Source organism: Tamandua tetradactyla, chromosome 4 (genome assembly GCF_023851605.1).
Source record: "Tamandua tetradactyla isolate mTamTet1 chromosome 4, mTamTet1.pri, whole genome shotgun sequence".
NCBI lineage: Eukaryota > Metazoa > Chordata > Mammalia > Pilosa > Myrmecophagidae > Tamandua > Tamandua tetradactyla.
This window is the reverse complement of record NC_135330.1, coordinates 191,741,853-191,749,768: the sequence shown is the minus strand read 5'-3', so window position 1 is coordinate 191,749,768 and position 7,916 is coordinate 191,741,853.

Sequence of the window (7,916 nt, the reverse complement as noted above, 5' to 3'; positions counted from 1 at the left end):
AAATACTTGTAAATTGAATCCAGCAGCACACTAAAAGAATTATACATCATGACCAAGTGGGATTTAATCCAGGTATGCAAGCGTGGTTCAACACAAGAAAATCAATTAATGCAATATGCCATATCAATAAATCAAAGAGGAAAAACCACATGATCATCTCGATTGACGTAGAGAAGGCATTTGACAAAATTCACATCCTTTCTTGATGAAAATACTTCAAAGGATAGAAATAGAAGGGAATTTCTTCAACATGATAAAGGGAATATATGAAAAACACACAGCTAACATCATCTTCAATGGGGAAAGACTGAAAGCTTTCCCTCTAAGATCAGGAACAAGACAAGGAAGGATACTGAGTGTCACTATTGTTATTCAACATTGTGTTGGAAGTTCTACCCAGAGCAATTAGACAAGAAAAAGAAATAAAAGGCATCCAAATTGGAAAGGAAGGAGTAAAATTCTTACTTTTTGCAGATGACATGATACTATATGTTCAAAATCCTGAAAAATCTACAGCAAAGCTCCCAGAGCTAATAAATGAGTACAGCAAATGGCAGGGTACAAGATCAACACCCAAAGATCAGTAGTGTTTCTATATGCTAATAATGAGTAACCTGAGATGGAAATCAAGAAGAAAATTCCATTGACAACAGCAACCAACAAGATAAAATATTTAGGAATAAATTTAGCTAAGGATATAAAAGACCTCTACACAGAAAACTATAAGAAATTGCTAAAAGAAATCATGGAAGACCTACATAAATGGAAGAGCACACTGTGTTCATGGATCGGAAGATTAAATATAGTCAAGATATCAATTCTACACAAATTGATTTATAGATTCAATGCAATACCAATTAAAATCCCAACAACTCACTTTACAGAAATAGAAAACCAATAACCAAATTTATTTAGAAGGGAAGAGTGCCCTGAAATGCTAAAAATATCTTGAGAAAGAAAAATGAAGTGGGAGCTCTCACACTGCCTGACTTTAAAGCATATTACAAAGCTACAGAGGTCAAAACAGCGGGTTACTGCCATAAAGATAGGTATACTGACCAATGGAATTGAGTTGCATGTTCAGAAATAGACCCTCTCTTCTGTGAACAATTGATCTTTGATAAGGCAGTCAAGCCAACCCACCTAGGACAGAGCAGCCTCTTCTATAAATGGTGGGCGGCAAACTGGATATTCATATACAAAAGAATGAAAGAGGATCCATATCTCACACCCTATACAAAAATTAACTCACAGTGGATCAAAGACCTAAACATTAGAATTAAGACCATAAAACTTTTAGAAGAAAATGTAGGGAAATATCTTATGAAGCTTTGATAGGAGGTGGTTTCCTAGACCTTACATCCAAAACACAAGCAATGAAAAAAAATATATAAATGGGATTGCCTCAAAATGCAATACTTTTGTATATTAAAAAAATTTATCAAGAAAGTAAAAAAAGCAATTTATGTGATGGGAGACAATATTTGGAAACCACATATCAGATAAGGGTTTATTATCTAGAATATAAAGAGAGATTCTACAACTCAACAGCAAAAAGACAAATAACCCAATTTAAAAAATGGGTAAAAGATATGACCAGACACTTCTCAGAAGAAGAAATACAAATGGCTAAAATGCACATGAAAAGATACTCAACTTCAGTGGCTATTAGGGAAAAGCAAATCAAACCACAATGAGATATCATCTTACACCCACTAGAATGGCCATTACAAAAAAAAAAAGAAAGAAAACAACAAGTGCTGGAGAGGATGCGAGGAAAAAGTCACACTTAACCATTGTTGCTGGGAATGTAGAATGGTGCAATTGCTATGGAAGTTTGGTGGTTCTTCAGGAAGCTAGGTATAGAATTGTCATATGATCCAGCAATCCCATCACTAGGTATATATTCAGAGGAACTCAAGGCAAGGACACAAATGGACATTTGTACACCGATGTTTATAGCAGCAGCATCTATGATTGCTAAGAGATGGAAACAGACCAAATGTCCATCAACAGATGAGCAGCTAAACAAGCTGTGGTATATACCTATAATGGGATATTATGCAGCTGTAGAACAGAATAAAGTCATGAAGCATGTAACAATATGCATCAACCTTGAGGACATTATGCTGAGTGAGCCAAATCCTATATGGTTTTACTAATCTGAACTAACATTAATGAGTGAACTAACATTAATGAGTGAACTCTATGTTAGAGTTAAGAACATAGTTTTTCAGAAAATAGAAGGAGAGTAAGGATTCGGCATTTGGTGCTGAAGAAAGACAGAATGTGCTACAGGACCGATTGTAAAAATTTATAAATGGATAGCACCATACTATCTGATGGTAGCACAATAGTCTAAGTATACAAAATGAAGTCGAATGTGAGCATGGTTGAAGGAGAAGGGCTGGGGGATGTATGACACCATAAGGAAAGATAGAGGATAAAGACTTAGGTGGTATAACGTAGCAATGCCTAGAGTGGACAATGATGGTGATTAAATGTACAAATATAAAAAGATTTTTGCGTGAGGGAGAACAAATCAATGTCAACACTGCAAGGTGTTGAAAATGGGATGGTATACAGGAAAAAGTACAACCAATACAAGCTAGGGTCTATATTCAACAGTAACATTGCACTGTGCATCCATTGAATGTAACAAAGGCATTATGCCAAAACTAAATGTCAACAAGAGGAGGATATGGGGGGGGGGGGGGGGGTTACGGATTCTTTGTGGAAGAAAAAGCAATTTCTTCATATAGACTTTGGTGGCGAAGGCATAGCTATTTACTTAGGTTGGACTATATGATGTGTGATAAAACTATTTAAAAATAAGCAAAGAGAAACAAGTGCTAGAGAAAATGTGGAGAATCCTTATTCGCTGTTGGTAGGGAAGCTGAGAGGTGCAGCCCCTCCTGAGGGCAGTGTGGTGTTTCCACAGAAGGCTAGGGGTGGGGATGCCATAGGATCCTGCAACCCTATTATTAGGTATATACCTGGAGGAACTGAGAGTGGAGAAGGTATGGACATTTGCAGACTGGTGTTTATGGTGGCAGTATTCAGGATCCACAATGTATGGAGGCGGCCTAAGGGTACAATGACTGAGGGTTGGAAGAATAAACTATGGTGTATACATAAAATGGACTACTGAGTGGCTACAAGAAGGAATGAAGTTGTGAGGCATGCAACTAGGTGAATGAACTTGAGGACAGTACGCTGAATGAAATGTCAGAAACAAAAAGACCAGTATTATCATGCCTCTCTCATATGGACTAACTGTAGTATACAAACCTGGAGAATTGAGGTCGAGAGCATGGTTTATCAGGTTGGGGCCTCTCGTAAAGAGCCCTAGAGTGTCAGCTCTTAGAGCAGCACATATATATTCAGGAGTTGTAACTGTTGTTTCTAATTTCTGATATACTGATCTATTTGTGTATAACCTGGTCACTCCCTGAAACTGAAGTATTACTGTGACACTTGAGCTCTGAGTTACAGCACTGCAGCTATTGCAAGTCAGCATTACTACTTACGGCAACTGAGCAACTGTTTATAAAGTTGAAAAAGTGATCAGACTTCAACTAGAGATATGAATGAAGCTGATCTGGATAGGACTAAGGCAAATCAGAATACAGGGTAAGGGGTGATATGGTCTATATTTTAAAACTTCAACTTCTGTGTGAGACCAAAGGGAGAGATGTTCATTTGGTGCAAAATTTATATTTTTGGTAGTGCATTATCTAATTTAAATTGTATGGTCAGTTTATTTGAACACCATAATTACATGGAATCTTCAGTAAGGAGTGAGATCTTGTTGGTTTGTCCAGGTTAATGTGATTCCCCAATATATCCCAGAGTGATTTGGGCAGAGAATAACAAGTATTTGCAAAGTCCCCTTGGGGGACTGGTGAGAAAGGGGGAAATATTCAACTTCCCCATTTGGGGAATTCCTGATATTCTCGCAAGCAATGGGGACAATCAATTCAATAGGCTGAGCACTTGATTTTGGGGTTTGTCCCTATGGAACTCATTCCTGTTGAAGACGCTAAGGCTACTTATAATTATGCCTAGAAGTCACCCCCAGAGAACCTCTTTTGTCTCTCGGATGTGGCCTTTCTCTCTGAGCCAACTTGGCAGGTGAACTCACAGGGGTGTACAGCTCCCTGACGGCATGGGACAGGACCCCTGGAATGAGCTGGGACCTGGCATCATGGAACTGAGAGAGTCTTCTTTACAAAAAGGAGGAATAGAGAAATGAATCAAAGTTTCAGAGGCTGAGAGATTTCAGAGTTGAGAGGTTATCCTGGAGGTGATTCTTATGCATTATATAGATATCCTTTTTTAGTTTGTGAGTATTGGAGTGGCTAGAGGGAAGTACCTTTAACATGTTGAACTGTATTCTAGTAGACTTGATTCTTGAAGATGATTGTATGACTATACAGCTGTTACAATGTGACTGTGTGATTGTGAAAACTTTGTGGCTGACACTCCCTTTATCCAGGATATGGACAGATGAGTAAAAAGATAAGGATAAAAATAAATAAATATTAGGGAGGGAAAAGGGGTTAAAAAAATTAGGTAGATTGAAATTCTAGGGGTTAAGGAGAGGTAGGGGTTAGAGGTATGGGATGTATGAGTTTTGTCTTTTTATTTTCTTTCTTTGGAGTGATGAAAATATTCAAAAAATGATCATGGTGATGAATATGCAACTATGTGATGATATTGTGAGCCACTGATTGTATAATATGGACGGACTGTATGTGTGTGAATACTTTATAACAAAATATTTCAGAAAATAAAAAACCTGTATCAGTTGAAAAATAATCTGGCTGCCAAATAATTTCTGACAAACACTCTGGTCAAACTTCACTATAGTTTGTACTGAGAGTTGGCAATTGAGAGAAAGCCAGGGCACGCTCCTCCCTTACAGTCCGCAGAGAATTTTCTTGCAGGAAGGAAAGCACAGAGCAGACGCTGACTTAACTGTGCAGATGTGGCCTGTAGGGTGCCCTTAAGATGCTCGCTGTAAACGCAGGGTACTCTGTATAGTCAAACATCTGTCAGTCACAAGTACCCAGCCCATTGACATGTTTATTTTCCTTAAACTTTATTTTGAAATAATTTCAAACTTACAGGAGAGTTGCAAAAATAATACAAAACCTATGCAGAGAACACCACCACACCCTCTCTCCCAATATTCAGATCCATATTTTGCCATATTTGCCGTATCATTCTATCTATCCTCTATCAGTCCATTCATCCATCCATCAATGTCTTGCCTATTTGCTTATCTGATTTCTAGACATTTGAGCATAGGTTGTTTTACTCATGTTCCTTGGACATACAATACTGCCACACATATTTCCTAAGAATAAGAGCATTCACTTATATTACCACCTTAAGCACAGTTATCAAGTTCATGAACTTTAACATCAATATAAAGCTTACAGCCTATATTTTTATTTATTCATACAACTTCCACTATTAGAGCCAGTCCAGGATCATGTATTGCATTTAATTATTATTGTCTCTTTAATGGCTCTTTTCTTTTTTAAATTGTGGAAACATGTCAGCTCATTCACCTTTGAGTTATGTTCCATATTTGTGAAGGAATTTTTTTGTCATATCTGCTTCACACCGCACAGACATGCCAAGTCATCCATGCAGAGTAGTACCAGGTAGCCCTGGTAAAAGGACAAAATGCCCTGATACCAAGGATTCTGGTGCTGGATGGTAAGCCAGAGAGAGCTTTCCTGAGCTGAATTGCCTTTGGGAGTACACCTAGCACTTCTGGAAACCGCATTAACTCTCTTAGGACATGCAAGGACCATTTACCAAATTCCTATTTCAGTATAACCAGAACAGCTGACCCATTAAATTAAATAATGATAACCACTCGGTTACTTTAAAACATTTGGAGAAGAATCACCTAGTACACAGGAGCCTTGATTATTTGTTCTCTTAGCAGGAACCACCTCATGAAATTTTTTGAACCAGGGAATTTTATCATATTTTATAAAATTTTCAAATATAAGTCCACTAATATGCTATTAAGAAAACACACATGATTTGCTACCCATCCTTTCAACTCTTAAATACCTAAAAGCATCGATATGGAGGAATAAAACTATTTGGGGAAAAGTAGTCATTATAAGCAAGCCTTATGTAGATTAGAACCTCAGGGGTGTGTGAATTTTCTTTTTCATTCTTTCTGTCCTTCTTTCTTTCTGGAAATATCTTGGAATAAGCCATGTATTAGGCCCAAATCTTTCACTCCATGTTTCTTCCATTTAGGATTGTTATATTTATTAGATGGGGCTCATAGAGGTGACTATTTCCAACATTTTATCTGAAGCTCTTTTCACCTCTATTTTCAGTGTCTGTAGTCTTGGTGCTTCTGGTAAATCTTTTTTAAAAAGTCAAAGTTAAAACTCATACCTTAAAATGGCAGATCATTGGTTATTGTTGGAGAAAGTGAGAGGGAACCAGATCTGGGGTGATGGCCAATGAGGTTTTAGCCTTTTTCTAATACTTACATGTTTTCTAAAGAGGTATATATTCATGCATTACTAATCTAACTGAAAATTAAAATTTCATAACTATAGATGATACTGTGATAAAAATATGTTGTAACTGATTTAGAGATTGATATTGCTTCCCCCAAACACATCTAAACGTGTACCTGTTCTGTGCCTTCACTGCCATCTGTGAAATGTGTTCAGCCTGCACAAGCCGGTTGCTGCTATGCTGGCCAGGCCTGTGGACATCCACCTTGATCCTGGGTCCCCCCATTCCCTGCCAGCTGCTTCTGCCTTAGTCCCAGGGGCAAATGCTACCTCTACCCAAAGGGTTGTCTCCAATACTGCCAAAGCTGCAAACCCACCAGGAGCCAAATCACCATGTTCCCTTCAACCTCACAGCTCTTAAGGCCTGGCTTTTTTTTTTTTTTCATTTGAGTAGAGGGGAAATCAGCCTTTCTCCCTAGGGTTTTTCTTAGTCCTTGAGCTGGAATGAACACCATTTAGTAGGCTTTTTATACTCCTTTTCCCTGCCTTAACTTGAAAATTCACCTCTTTCATTGCTTGCTACAAGGACCCTTCAAAATGTTCCCTTCAAGGCCTCTTTCCTTTTGTAAATCACTTAAGCACATAATTTCGAGGAAGGAAAAGAGGGGCTTCTCCGTCCCCATATGCAAATAGCTTGGATTCAGCCATACTTATTGTTCTAGTTTGCTAGCTGCCAGAATGCAATACACCAGATGGATTGGCTTTTAATAAAAGGGGATTTATTCAGTTAAAAAAATGTATAGTTCTTCAGGGAGAGGTAGCTAACTTTCAACTGAGTCTTTTCTTACACAGGAAGGCACAGGGCGATCTCTGCTGGCCTTCTTTCCAGGCCTCTGAGTTCCAACAACTTTCCCCAGGGTGACTCCTTTCTGCATCTCCAAAGGCCTGGGCAGAGCTTCAAGTGCTGAGATGAGGTATGCTGAGCTGCTTGGGTTGTACTACATTGAGCTCTCTCATTTAAGCATCCAGCCAATTAAATCAAACGTCATTCATTGCAGCAGGCATACCTCCTAGCCAACTGCAGATGAGCTTTATATGCCATTGGCTCATGTCCACAGCAATAGAACTAGGCACCTTCACCTGGCCAAGTTGATACCGGAACCTAACTACCACACCTACATTTATGAAAATACATGTGTGCCTAAAAATATGAAAGCATATTTATACATGCAGATATATGAGTGAACCCAGAAGTCAAAGAGGAAGGAACTCAAGCAACCTTTAAAAACAGTGTCTGGGTCATAGCCCTATTACTTATATCTTTTAGACTTTTACTTTTACTGCTGTCCACTACATCCTCATTAACGTAGAACTAGCTTATAATAATTGTCAGTAGGACATGCTATTTCACTG